The sequence below is a fragment of the Pinus tabuliformis genome, chromosome 9 (genome assembly GCF_031772625.1).
Source record: "Pinus tabuliformis cultivar Carrire ecotype Pingquan chromosome 9, CPIR1, whole genome shotgun sequence".
NCBI classification, from domain to species: domain Eukaryota; kingdom Viridiplantae; phylum Streptophyta; class Pinopsida; order Pinales; family Pinaceae; genus Pinus; species Pinus tabuliformis.
Window position 1 is genome coordinate 1,866,922,520 of NC_142307.1, and position 16,021 is coordinate 1,866,938,540.

Genomic DNA, 16,021 nt, shown 5'->3' on the forward strand with positions numbered 1-16,021 from the left:
CCTTTCTTTAAACCATCCATTTTAGCTTCCAAGTCATTCATCTTAGCTTTTACACCTTCCTTAAATCATCCATCTTAGCTTCTATGCATTTCCTTAAACAATCCATCTTAGCTTATATGTATTTCTTTAAACCATCCATCTTATTTTCCGTTACTTTTTGTGTGAGTGAAATTTGTTCCACTTGGCCTTGTAATTTTGATCTATCATGTTGCATTTCTTCCTCTTCTTCATGAGTTATGCTAGATCTTTCAAGTTGCTTACTAGGTGTTTCCATTTTCTTTCTTCGGGGCATCAATTACCGATACTAATGCTTCGTTATGCACTTTTAATTCCTTCAAACTAATTTTCAAACCAAGCTTATGCAAACATTTAAAGAAAACTACATACCTCTTTTCACTTTGTAGCAGTTGATATTGATTCTAATGTATCTCTATAATTTTGGATCTCCCAGCTCCAAAAGTTCTTCCTATGGTAACCCTCTGAGTAATATTTCTAACCCCACAAGTTTGATCAAGATTGGATTCCTGAAGAAAGATCTATTCCCAATCTCCCGTGATGACCTAATTATATAGTTCAGTAGAGTGAACTTGTACAACATTCTGTATTCATAGTTTCAACTTTAGGTTCTAAAAATTACACCCAAACAAAATTCAATATGTCCTCTTTCTGTAACTTCTTACGAAATTTCAATCTGATCCTCAGAGAGAATGTTATGACGATTTTCCCAAGGTCACTTGTTTACGATGTAATTCAGGAATCTGCCAAAACCCTAAATTCCTCAAATCATATATCTACAAATATAACAATGCAAGATCTGAAATTTGGTCCAAAGGTTCATACCACTTTCTTAAAAGATGGGGTTTTTGTTTAGCTTTTGAAACTTCTTAGCGAACATGATATAGTGAAACTTCCATGATGACCTATTTTACATAAAATTCTCGAGCCTGCAAAAACCCTAACGTACTCATATCATATCTCTGCACATATAGTGAGACAAGTTCTTAAATTCAAACCCAATGTTCAATAAGATTTCTTCTCAAACGTGTTTTTTTTTTTAGATTCTGAAATGTTGCAAAAAAAAAAGTTATAGTGAACATGGCACGATGACTTGTTTGGAGCAGCGAAACCATAGAATGCAAAGCTTTAATACCAAATGTTATGAAACTAGCTCACAAAAAGATAGAAAATATAGATGAACACCTTAGAATCTAGCCTATTTGAGGGGGCAACCTCATTTACATTACACAAATGAACAATTCTTGGATGATACAAATGACAAGGCCTCCCTTTTATATATAGGAGTATAAGGGGTCATAATATAATCAGAGCCGGCATAACAAGAACAATGTAAGGGCATGATAATAACAATAGTGGGCTTCTATGGGGCACAATAATAACAATATGGGGACTACATGGGCACAAAAATATAATAAGGGGGTTGTAGTAATAACAATAAAGGGTTACACTAGTAGTATAGGGACCTAACATGCCCCTCTCCTTCAAAAAATGTTGTCCATAATGCTTGAGTAGTTCTTGATGCTTCCGTATAAATTCTTGTCCTCCCATGTGGAATCTTCAGTGGATAAGTTCTTCCACTGGATAAGATACTTTGAAATTGATCGATTTTGTAGCTTTTGGGTTCTTGTTTTTGTGACTGCTCCAAGCTCCAATATGATTTTTCCTTCCTCGTCAAGTTCTAGAACTATTGTTTGAACTGGGATCTTCTGAAAATTTTGAATGAGTGGCCACACTTCTTCATCCTTCTTCCATTCATCCCTTGCTTTTTTTATCCAATCTAGTTGGATAATAGAAATAGCACAAAACAATGCTTCCACATCCTCATCCTTTCTGGAGAGCGCATCTGCAACAACATTTTGCTTCCCTTTTTTGTAGATGATTTCAAAGTCATAACCCAACGTATTTGTCACCCATTTTCTCTATTCTTCTAAAGGTAATCTTTGCTCCAAAAGGTATTTAATACTATCATCATCCATTTTTACCTTAAAGTGTCTTCACATTAGCTATGGTTTCCATTCCTTAAGTGCATGTAGTATTTCCAACATTTCCTTCTCATAAATATCTTGCTTGAGATGTAACCGCAAAAATACCCAATCACCTACATCAAAAATTCTCTCACTATGATGTTGATATGCATGTTGTTTCATTTGATTCTGCACCAAAGTGGCGTTATCCTTTAAAAGTTGGAGAACTTGTTGACGCTTGATGTGATCTTTCACTACTTGAATATTTTTCTTCTTGGTATGTCCTTCTATCATGAGAGTTTGAGGAGTGGTAATTTCTTCCAATTCATTACAAGATATGGTCGGATTCATTTCTTGATGCTCGATGTGATCTTTCTCCTCTTGAACATTTTGCTTCTTGATATGTCCTTCTATCTTCATAGTTTGAGGACTGGTAATTTCTTCCAATGCATTACAAGATATGGTCAAATTCATTTCTTCGTTCTCAATGTGATCTTTCACTTCTTGAACCCTTTTCTTCTTGATATGTCCTTCTATCTTGAGAGTTTGAGGAGTGGTAATTCTGTCCAATTCATTACATGATATGGTCATATTCATTTCTTCTTTCTCGATGTGATATTTCACTTCTTAAACCTTTTTCTTCTTGATATGCCATTCTATCTTGCGAGTTTGAGGAGTTTTAATTCTTGCCAATTCTTTAAAAGATATGGTCGGATTAATTTATTCTTTCTTTGGGGTTGGTTCCTCATGTATATCCTCTTCTTTTGATGTTCCTTGATCCTTTTCTTTCTCCTCTTCATAATCTGTGTAAAATAATTTATTCTCAACGCACTTATTACCTTTAGTGTATTTTCTATCGCAGTTGCAACGAAGCCATTTTTCTCTTTTTTCTCCTAATTTTTGTCGTGTAAACCTTGTAGGTTGTGGAAGGCTAGGAGGAAAAACACTTCCATAATTATAGTTGTGAGTGGTGGGATTCCTTGTTTCCATAATTTCACTTTCAATTTTTCTTGTCAACCTAAATTCCTTCTCCAATGAATCAGGTTCCCAAAGACGAACCTCATGTTGAATGTTATCCTTTAATGTCCCTATGAAGACATCAATCCTTTGCTTCTCTAGAATATCATTTATCCTTATATTAAATTTTTGAAATTCCTCAATGTGCTCTACCATTGAACCCTTTTGTTTGAGATTTATCAATTGGCTAAAGAAGGTGTTTCTCTTTGTATCCTCAGAATGTGCTATCATTTCCTCTGTGAAAATTGACCACGTGACAAGTGGTTTGCAAGAACAAAGCCCTTTATACCATAAAAATTGAATCGGTTCTAAATATAGAGTTGCACTGCGTACCTTTTGTGTGTTTTGCACATTATGGAGATTGAAAAATTGCTCCATCTGTAGTATCCATGTTCCAGGATCCTTGCCATCAAACTTCCTCATATCAATCTTTGGAACATGGTGGTTCTTTGATCCAACATTAGAGTCTATGAAATCATGATTAACATTTATTTTGTTCTCATCATGAGTTTCCTTTACTACCCTTTCACCATTATTAAGAATTTCTTGTAGAAACTTTGTCAAATTTGTCTTCAAATCTTCCATGCCTTTCTTTATATCATCCATATTATCTTCCACGCCATCCATCGTAGCTTCCATGTCATCCATCATAGCTTCCACGTCATTCATCTTAGCTTCTACGCCTTTCTTTAAACCAGCCATTTTAGCTTCCATGTCATTCATCTTAGCTTCTACGCCTTTCTTTAAACCATCCATCTTAGCTTCCATGTCTTTCTTTAAACCATCCATCTTAACTTCTACGTATTTCTTTAAACCATCCATCTTATTTTTTGTTACTTTTTGTGTGAGTGAAATTTGTTGCACTTGGTCTCATAATTTTGATATCTCATGTTGCATTTCTTGCTCTTCTTCATGAATCATGTTAGAGCTTTCAGCTTGCTTATTAGGTGTTTCAATGTTCTTTCTTTGAGGCATCAATTACTGATATTAATACTTCACTATGCCCTTTGAATTCCTTCAAACTAATTTTTCAAACCAGGCTTATGCAAACATTTAAAAAAAAAAATTACGCACCTTTTTTCACTTTGTAGGAGCTCGATATTGAATCTGATGTACCTATGTAATTTTGGATCTCCTAGGTCTTAAATTTTTTCTTGCAGTAACCCTCTGAGTAATATTTCTAACCCCGCAAGTCTAATCAAGATTGGATTCATGAAGAAAGATCTATTCCCAATCTCTCGCGATGACCTAATTTTAGACTAGTTCAGTAGAGAGAACTTGTACAACATTCCACGTGTCACTGTTTCAACTTTAGGTTCTAGAAATTATACCCAAACGAAATACAATCTGTCCTCTTTCTGTAACTTCTTACAAAATTTCAATCTGATGCTCAGAGAGAATGTTATGACGATTTTCCCAAGGTCACCTATTTTGGATGTAATTCGAGAGTCTGCAAAAACCTATCTTCCTCACATCATATATCTAAAAGCATAGCGGGACCTGAAATTCGGAACCAAGGTTTAGACCACTTTCTTCTCAAATGGGTTTTTTTTAGCTTCTGAAACTTCTTAGCGAACACGTTATAGCGAAACTTCCATGATGACCTGTTTTAGATAAAATTCTGGAGCTTGGAAAAACCCTAACGTCCTCAGATCATATCTCCGCACATATAGAGATACAAGATCTGAAATTCATACCCAAGGTTCAGTGAGATTCCTTATCAAATGGTTTCTTTCTTTAGCTTCTTAGACATCGCAGAAACAAAGCTATAGCGAACATGCCACAATGACATGTTTAGAGCAGTGAAACCCTAGAATCCAAAGCTATGATACCAAATGTTATGAAACCACCTCACAAAAAGATAGAAAAGATAGATCAATGCCTTAGAATTCAGCCTCTTCGAGGGGGGAACCTCCTTTACATTACACAAATGAATAATTCTTGGATGATACAAATGAAAAGGCCTCCATTTTATATATAGGATTCTAATGGGTGATAATATAATCAGAGTCGACATAACAAGAATAATGTAAGGGCACAATAATAACAATAGTGGGATTCTATGGGGCACAATAATAGTAATATGGGGACTACATGGGAATAACAATATAATAAAGGGGTTGTAGTAATAACAATAAGGGGTTACACTAGTAGTATAGGGACTAAACAGGATCCCTTAATGCTTATATAAATCAATGTTATGTAAGGAACTGAGCCTTATACTATTGCCACTGTACACTCTTATTTAGATCATGGTTTTATTGATATCTAGTACACTATCTCATATTAAATTATCGTGAATGCCACTAAAATAATATTTTTATTATGGGTATACTCTGAGTCGCAAGAATCCATGCACAGAATTGAACCATGATGTCCAAGAGCGAGTGATCCATACCCTTAATTAGAAAACACATTATTGATAGTTGTAATGACAGATTCACTATAGGTATGATGGAAAAAATCAGAAAAATGTTCAATCTGTTTAATGCGAGAAATTATCGTGATGTGATGTGAGCCATCATACCTTAACACCATACGAGAATCACAAAGCAGAAAAAGCATGCAAAAGTCAAACATGCAAAACTCATTATATGAGAAAGCCATCCTAAAAGAAGGCTATGCGAGAGTCATCATTGTGAGCATATCTAGTTGTTCCATAGAGCCTCTTCTAGATTGTGAGTCTCCATATGTAACTCGGCCCTGCCCACTAGGATGCAAGATGTTAGAAAATGCCCAGATCTACTCCTTTGAGCTTGTATTTTCTACGACTGTGGCCTTGGCCACCTTTTCTTGGTCAGTATATTGACATGTGGCTGATGCACCTTGCCTCCATACCATTCGAGGTTAGCAAAGGTATCATATAGTCTTAGCCCCGTAGGTCATGGAATTTTGTTTGGTAGGTTATAATGGAGGCTTAGGTTCATGAACATATAAACCTCGTCGAATTGGATCAGGAGGAATACATTACCTAAAGTCAGGAGTATGTTCACACCAGATTGACCATAAATTTTATCAATCCTCTTCCATAATACCCATTAAGACATGGCTAAGAGAACAAAGTTTTAAGGGAAATAACCCTCAGATCCATTTCTTCCTCAGTGACGCATATTCACCTTCTTGAGAACTAGAGGAATTTACTTCTCAATTTTCCTTCACAACATAAGTAAACATGGTGTCCATAATGTAGACCCAATAACATAATGGATACAGGCTCTCTTTAAATGATCTTGTCTATCCTAAATATGCGTAGTCACCCTCTACAATCGCAAAGATAAGATAGAGTTAACGATACACGGTTATCTATAAAAACTAGATAACCATTATCCAATCGAGTGCGTTTAGGGCGTGACAAGAAGGATAACGACTCTCCAACTGAATGCATATAAGATTATACAACATTTTAGTTGTTTCCAAAATTGCATACGAACCCTCTTGATCATTGGATAAGGTAAGAAGAAAAAGCGTCTTTGTGGATCGGAAGGAAAACAACCACTGTAAAGGTGATTTCCTGAGTTAATCAAATTGGAAAGTGATGTTGTGGTTTAAATCTATCACTAAAACCAACATCTAGCACCCTTTTGAATTAATAAACTCGATTTCTTTATAGATAAATGATTAAAATTTAATAATAACCATAATAACTATATTCCTTACTAATTTAATGTAGGAGTTAACTTTTTTCCCTAATCGAATGTGCCACCTTCGTAGTTCACTTCCAAATTCACTAAAACAGTGACCCATTCCAAGATTCTCATTGACAAGGGAAGGCTCTCGGTATTCCAAAATTGGACTACATGCTTTTCCATTCTGTGAGGGTGAGCCTCTCTATCATCACGCATAAGAAATGGTTCCTAGGTTAGTAATTTTTGTTGCTCCAACCACCAAGACATGCACATCCATGGTGCTGATATTGGAACTACTTCTATTAACTTATGCAATATTTTCCAAAATGACTACTCTTCTTCCATATCTAGCCATGCATTCCATCGTCTATGCTAATTTAAACAAAGAGTTTACAGGGAATGCATCTAAATTTCAAGTTCGAGGTAGCCTACAAGAAACGTCAGAGTTTGACCCAACATATGTATTGATAGACCGAGAGATGATTATTGTATCTTTACTTATTGATTCCTCATACATATACACTTAGATAAAATTAGGTTGTGATTCCTGAAACAAGGCATCACCAGCTTTAGCCTTCGTACTACAACCTTGGATGCTACAATGAGAATTACTTCAGCTTCTGCTTTCTTCAACCTCTCCCTAGAGACATTTGGTAGAGAAAGAGTATCACTTGCATGTCAGCCTTGCAACCTCATCACAGATCTCATGCATATGGACATCATTGTAATTCCTTCCTTGGATCTTATCATACGGATTTTATCTACTAAATTTCTTGAATTTAGATTATCTTTAATGATAGAAGTACATGAATATATTATATTGATAAATAATGTTCTTCTAACTTGCCAAAAGAGATTCCAATTCTGCATTTCTATTTCTCTTATTAATGACAAAGATATTTATTTTATTTACGACAAGATACAAGAATATGTTATTTAGAGAAATGGGATGTATAATTTGTTCCCGACCATCCATGAGAGAAGCCAATATTTTTTCTTTTCTTTTTTTTAATTGCATCGTAGTTAATAAAATAAACAATCAAGAAGAGTTATCTAACAAACTTTGTTTTCAATATTTTTTTATGTGATGTCTTTTGTCATTAATTTACCAATATTTTATACATTTTAACTTGAAAATTTATGTTGCACACACACTAATAATATCATTCCTAAATTGGCCTCATTATACATTTTCTTAAATCTACTTTCAAGTTATTTTAGTGCTCTCAAGGTTGTAGTCAACCCTCAAATGATATTTTTTTTTCCTTATTTATTTTTAAACAAAGTGGAGAGATATAAAGACATCAAGTTATAGTGTAATAACTTTATGATTTTATGCAGGGTGGTCAAGGCCATTCTAATTTGAAGTAGATAATAGATAAACCATACCTCAACTCTTCTGTGTGGATTCATCATTCCATCATATTTCATTACCAATTTTATCTAATTAAATAATTAGATCATCAAAGCGGAGATATAATACTTCTTAAATTATAGAGAAAAAAAATCCACTATCTATTTCATCCCCATGCATTCCTTACAACTATACGATCACTAGAAATTATAAAAATTAAATCCTTACTAGAATATTGTTTAAAAATGCAGTATAGGCATGTAACTTCGAACCAATTCTACCCTTATTTCATCGATATCTAGAGATCTAAATCAGAGTTTTGTAGTATCTCTATTTTTAAGTGATCTCTATGTGCAAATGGAAATACATATAGTTATATGGTTGTTATGTAGTATAGGCTATTTCACTCTTCATTATAATATCAATCTTTAGTTATTCCAAAATTCATAAATTCCACAACCTTAGTTCAAAATTACCTTTACATGTAATTAATCGACATAATATTCACATGATATAGCTTCAAAGTCGTCGTGGATTGGCCCTTAGGCTGCAATCTTTGAACTTAGAACTCTGATACCATTTGTCACATACCTCCTGAGCAAAATACTACCAATAATCCCCTTACATTCCAACACAACTTTTATGCCTACTTTACAACCCAATAAAAAATTTCAGACGCAATCTTTCCACATAATACACTTCTTGAATTCAAAATTCATTCCTTTGATAACCCAATAAAATCATTACTCGAATGTTATCACGAATGCATTGTAGCTAGCATGATCATAGTCCTATCATCATAGTCAAAGTATTTACTGACATATATCTTACACATTATGAATAAATAACTAAAGCGAGCCTTGGTAGATTCAATTCATCCCATGATGCATAATGCATTGCCTAAACAAACTAAACCACGGACTATACAATTTCATAGCTTTAGACATAATTATTCAACTTACATAGTTATCTCATGCATAACTACTCACTATCTAAGACAAGATAGCACATAAGTTTAAATATGTGATAATCATAACAATTATTGCATAAAATGACATATTATGTTCCTTTACTAATTTTACTGGAATTGCATTTATATGCAATAGTTTTCACACATGCTCATATATCATAATATCATAAACAAAGTTAATACAAGCAATTCTTCTAATGCATAGTGAACACATGAAAATTATTTAATCATCTCATAAGAAAATACAACCCAAGAAATTTCCCTCCTATGCTTAAGGAATTGACAACATAGAGAGTAAGGAGCCAACATACAAAACATCCCATGCAAACCATATTATTTCAAAGAATGTCACTTGAAAAACCGAGCACGGCTACCCAACCTAGAATTGGATTTCACCATTTCACGCCCAAGCCGAGAGTTCTTAATATCGATCAACTCCCTTTTGTTGGTCTCTTCAATGGGTATTTAGTACCCTCTTACACGATATGGTTTCCTTTCATGATGTCCCGATTTTAGGTGGATATTTTTATCCATTTTCCTAAGCTTTTCTCATAAATGCTTGCCTTTCTCTCTTGCGAGTATTTTCCTCATAAAAGCTTTCCTTTCTCTCCCAAAAGGCTTTTATTCTTTTCTTAAACTTAGCATCTTTCTCAAGCTAAGTAGATTAATTGATATTTGTCTCCAAATCGATTAAGTTTATCTAGAATTTTATCTAGAGTCTTATCATGAAAGAATTATCCATTCCCATTCGCAAGAATCTCATCTCTTGTTGTCTCGCTTAGCTTAATTGACGTTTATCTCCAAATCCATTAATTTTATCTAGAATTTTATCTAGAAGTCTTATCATCAAATAATTATCCATTCCCATTTGGAAGAATCTCATCTCTTGGTGTCTCGCTTTTCCAACTGATTAATTTTTTTATTTATTTAATAATAAAGTATTTAATTTTCTTGTTACACATCAAACCTCACTTAGATTAGGTTAGAAAGTTTTACATACAATGGAGGGACGTTACAATTCTAAACATTAACTCTAGATTGCAAAATTACAATTAACAAAATACCTCCATTTGAGAATTATTAAAATATAATTTTACTAGATTCTAGACATTAATACTAGCTAGAATTCAATATTTTTACTTTAATTTCGATTTTACTTACTAGCTACTAGGTAGGACTAGTTTCATATGGACATGGAAATATTTTATTTATAACTATGAATGAGAATGAAATATTTTTACCATATCTCATTTGTATTGGATTATAATATCAAAAACCAATAAAGCAAGCATATTTATATAGTGGCACTACATTTTATAATACATAAAGTAAAATTAACACCTATATATATTATTTTGATTATAACGAATATTATTTTGTAATTTAAGAATATTTTATTTTTATTTTAAAAGAATCATGTCAACATTGTATTGAGCATTGACAAAATACACTACATAGTCATATTGAGCTATTGAATGAGCCTCTCAATTCAATACAACAAAAAAGGAAGGAACAAACCAATGAATTACAACTTGATAATAAATTTACTATGAAAAAGGCAAAACACACAGTAGAACAATGAATTACAACCGAGTATACTAAATTTTAAAATATGATTATTACAACGAGTGTACTAAATTTTAAAATATGATTATTGCATTTTTACCAAAAACCTTTATTCTGAGAGGTTTTTCACCATATTAAAATTCTAAATATACTTTTTCACCTTTCCATATAATTTGTTCGATTCGAAGTTAAAATGACATCTTCTTGGGGCCAAATTGGGGTTTCACCTTCAAAAAAAAGAACATATGATAGCAAACAGAATATTTACTACTTTCAGCACTCCCCCACCATCCCCCACCATCCAATTTCCTTTCGTAGCAGGTTACTCTTCTCAATTTTGAAGTATTAGATGCATATTTGTCACAAAAGGCACAATCTCATATATATTTGAATTTGTTTAATTGTAAATAATTAGTATGTACATGATAAAATTTAATTTTCTAAGAAAATATATTGAAAATAATTATTATTAAATAAAAATAATTATGATACATTAAATTTAATCATAATTTATTATTATTAACTATACTATAATTAGATTTGACAATTATTATTATTCTTAATCAACTATTTGTTATTCATAAATAACCCTCTTTAACTATAACTTGAAAATATTTAATCATCGTCATAAATTATTAAAATATACCAATCAACATTATTTTCCACTTTCTCTACATTTTTTAAATTATTGCAATAATGGAAAATAACACTTATCGAAATATTTCAACCACATTATTAATATCATTTTCTATTTGTAGGTATTCGAGCCACAATTGTTTTTTTGGTCCTTTCTTAACAATTCCAATCATTTTATTAATGTTTATTTTAGTAACCATCAAAAGATATAGTTAAATTACTTGTGAAACAAAAATACCCTATCTTCTATTTTCAGGTATTTCAGCCACGATTGTTTGTTTGTATTTCAGCCACGATTGTTTGTTTTGTATTTTCAGGTATTAATTAAATTTCCTATGAAACAAATACCCTATCACAGTGAGAGTATGACCATGCTAATGGTATTTTCCTACCTGAGCTTCCACAATGACATTATTGAGACGAAATTACGATTGACTGGGAGGTCATTTTCCATCACTACACCTTTGATAGCATTTCTTCTCCATGGCTCCCTGACCCTCGATCTCCCGCCTATTCTTTTAAGAGAGGCATTTTACCAGTTTAACCATGCTTCTATCTATAGGATTCTTGTGTTGGTGCTTTACTGGATGATATTGAGGTTTTTGAATTTGGTGACAGAGTGACATATGCATAAGGATTGAAGAGTCATTTATGATTATGTCTGAGAGATTTGTGTTGTGAAGAGGAAAGAGATACCCAACTATTCTCATACACATTCTAGGCTATGTAGATGACGGCCCTTAGCTGGGCGCATTGATACTGAAGGGATCGACAGTGTTGTGCCTCTCATCATCCATGGCTAGAATGGACAACAATTGGGGAATGGAGAGTTGGAGTTTCAAACATTCATGGTTTTATGAAATATTGTTGTGACAAATAGAAAAAGCAATGGAGAGTTTATGAGGAGACTATTAACACGGTGATATGGTTTTCTATCCGTTCTGTGTTTCTAGATTTACAGTTTCTTCAAATCGACGTGAATTGAGATAAACTTGTTTTCGCATACATCCTTTAATTTCCATTTTCATTATGTAAAAATAAAGTTCAAATAGTTTTTCACCTAAGATTTTTAGAATTGTAGATAGAGAGTGCATGTTGCGAGTCCAAAGTCTCTCCCTAGTGAAACTAGGTTTACTCCAAACCACTTAATTTTTTTAAGGGTAGATTTTAGGAATATATTAAAATTAATGATAAAAAATGAGATTTGTTTTTCTCTCTTAAATAAAACATAAATTTATTCAAGCTCTAAATTAGTATAAAGTTACGTTTTGCAGATGGGCAAAGGCATTCAATTAATTAAATCTAAAAAGCCTACAGAAAAACTCGGTGAAAAAATCCAAAGAAGAACAATTTTCTACTCACTGGAAGTCCACATAAACATGGAAAAAACCTCGAAACAACCATAAAAATTAAATTTGGGGCTATCAAGTAAGTCTAATAAAAAAACCTACAAAAGAAACTCGGTGAAAAAATCCAAAGAAAGACAATCCTATACTCACTCGAAATCCACATAAACGTGGACAAAATCTGGAAACAACCATAAAAATTAAAATTTGGGGCTAAGTGTAAAATCAATTAATACTGTGACCATCTTAGTTGTCTATTGAAGCCTCCTAAACCACTTCCATTGGAGTTAGGCTAGTTTCCTTCGATGCCTATGATTGTCTTAGTGAGAATTTCAACTAAATCGTGTTCCACATTGGCCATCATATGTATTAACTCCTATTGTCCCCTCACTAAATCACTCAAGGAATTCATGATGCTTCCCCATGGTTGATCTTCTAGATTATCCATTCTTACCTCTTCCTCCTTTGATTTTAGCTAAGGGAGTCCTTTGCATTATTATTTTACTTATGTGTCACAAAATCTGTGTCTTCTTGTTTCAGAAATTGATACAAACCTTTGATATGGTAGAAACACCATATTACATACCACTAAGATATTCCTTTTACTAATTTATAATATTCTTACCCACACTATCTATAAAAAATAACAAGAAATAATGTTTGCAATTATTTTTATAAATTCCAAAAATAAATTCAGAACATGATTTCATAAAATTTTGTACAAAACGCCAAAGTAAAAAACCCAACCATTTTTTTATTAAAAATAATAAAGAAGATTTACATTAATTTGTTGGGAAATTTTGGTAATTTTATCATTAGAAAATATTTTTTCTCGCTCAAAGAAGATTTTATGGCTTAAAACCCCAACTACAATTACACTAGCAAACACGACTTTCTCGCAATTTTGGTCTCCATGATTCTTGCACTCTTTTGGATGATTATAATACAGTTTGGCCTCCTCATTTCAGCATCCTTGGACCAAAAAATCATTTCGCTTTCACTTGGCCTCCTTGTAATAGATCTTCCCAATGATGCAAATTGACCCTCCAAATATTGCTTGAAATTTTGTTTATATTAAGAGATAATTTGGTTCTCCTCAAAGATTTGTCTTAGCTTGTACAATTCAACCCTTTTCGCTAATATGGCTTGCTACAACTTTATTTCTCCAACCTCAATTGTTGTGATTTGTTCGTACTTCCTCAAGTGAAAATAGATAACATTAAATGATTCCCCCTTTAGACTAGCTAAGGTGGATGTTTCACTACCAAAAATAATCACCACCAACTAGGGTTGATATCAACCACTATAATTGTTGAAAATGCAAAAACAAATTCTTAATTTAATTTTTCCTTGATTAAATTAGGAGGCTCTTGTGACTCAGTTAACTCAGTAAATTTGAGTTGGAGACACTTGAGTTAAGTTCTACATGATTTATTGCTAATATGTAGAAATCTATTTAATTTAATTTGAGTTATTGTCAGTGTAACTAGTTCTCACTGTTAGAAGAACTAGTGGAGGTTTAGTCAAGGGTGTGTAACCTTTTTCACACTTAATGACAAGGGTGTAACATTTTTCACATTGAGTGAAAAGGGTGTAAATTTTTTCATACCGAGTGATCATCTAGTTAACTAATCAATCAATGTAAATTAACTCGTGCATGCATGAAATTCTAGTTACCCAGTTGATATTAGAGTTCAAGTGTACTATCAATTGTATAATATCCAAATTGTACATGTGGTACATGCAGTTAGAGAATGGCCTATAGGTATTGCACAATTTTTGGTGATGAATTCCCTATTTAATAGGGGGATAATACCTCCAGAAAAAACAAAAGGAAATAGGAGCTTCGAGGCTTGAAAATTTGGTTAAGTATTGGCCAAAGGCACTCAGTCGAGTAGAGGATAGAAAATACCTGTGCAGGTTGAGCTCAAGGTTGGGAAAAGCATATTGTATTCATCCAGCTTCTTTGATTAATACAATACAACTAGAAAGGGGTTTTGAGCAGTTTCTTTCCCCTTAGATAAATATTTGAGCATATGTGATTGAATCTTGTCTCATGTTTATGTTATGATTTCTCAATCCATTAATTCTTTCTGCTAATGAGTAGAGTAGATTCCACTATTTTTTTTAGCAAATTACGTAAGAAGTTTGAATCTACAAGGAAACTCTACATGGTGTCAAAACTCGATTCACATTAGAAAAGAGATTTTGAAGTTGTCATTGTAGGAGGTTCAAATTTGAAGATTAGTGTTACAGGTTTTATCTAGGACTGAGAATATGGCTTCAATGGACTCATTTTGGAGTATGCTTTGGAAGGGGCCACAAATTTTGTGCCATGAAAGATCTAAATGGAGATAGTATTGAATGATATTTGGCTTCTCCAATACATCAATCCAGATGTAACAAAACCCCTAGCATATGATGGTGAGGATCTTGCTCGGTGGAATGAGCATGTGGCTAAAGTAAGGAGGATCATATTGGAGGGATTTCGAGATCATATTGTCTCGAATCTCCATGAAAAAAGAAACCTCGATCGCGATGTGTGAAACCCTGATTGATTTGTTTGAGAAGAATAGTGACCATAAGGAGTTGGGAGTGAAGGACAAGCTTCGAAGTATTAAGATGCAAAAGAATGAAAAAATTTGCAGTACCTGAGGATAATCACATAATGTTGTGATGAACATTGCGGCGTGTTGAAAATAGCAACAAGAAATTATAAAAACAGAATCCATAAATTCGAGTTTAATTTGTCCTTGAATTAAAGTGAGAATTAAAATCGATTTTTATTCTCATAGTAACTTGTAATAGTTAACTAGACTAAGTTGACCTAATTAAATTAGGAATTTCGAGTTGGAAGTCTTTCTGAATTCATGTTTATGTTCTCCCTAAATTTTAGGGCTCCAAGATTGTTTTAATTGTGAGTTGTAATTACATAACTCAGTTTACTATGTTATGTTCACTTAAATTAGTTCTAATTGTTTGTGGATCTAATAGAGGGTTAACAGATAGTTGGTGCACTAATGCATCCACAAGTGTCACTCTAGTTGACTAAAGATTATCTCATCATAAACTCATGCATGTCAGTTCAGAGAAAGACCCAGTTGAGACTAGAGTGCAAGGATAGGGTACTATAAGTTGTATGATTTACTGAGTTGTAAATATCATGCATGAAATCGGAGAAGGACCTAATTTTGGATTGCACAGTTATGGATGAGGAATTTCCATTTAAATACAAGCTAATTCTCTTAGGAATCGTGTAAAGAATTAGAATCTTGGAGTCTTGGAAATTTGGCTAAGTATTGACCAAAGGAAGTCATCAGGTAGAGGATAGGAAATACTGTGCAGGTTAAGCTCAAGGTTGAGTAGAGTATATTTTATTCATCCAAATTCTTTGACCAAGGGCACAAGGAATCAAGGGTTTCAATAATAGTATAAGATGCTAGATATTGGCTTTAGCTTGCTCGTGGGTAGGGAATTTGAATTTGATGAGTGTTGGGATTGTTCTAGAGAGAATAACCATTGTA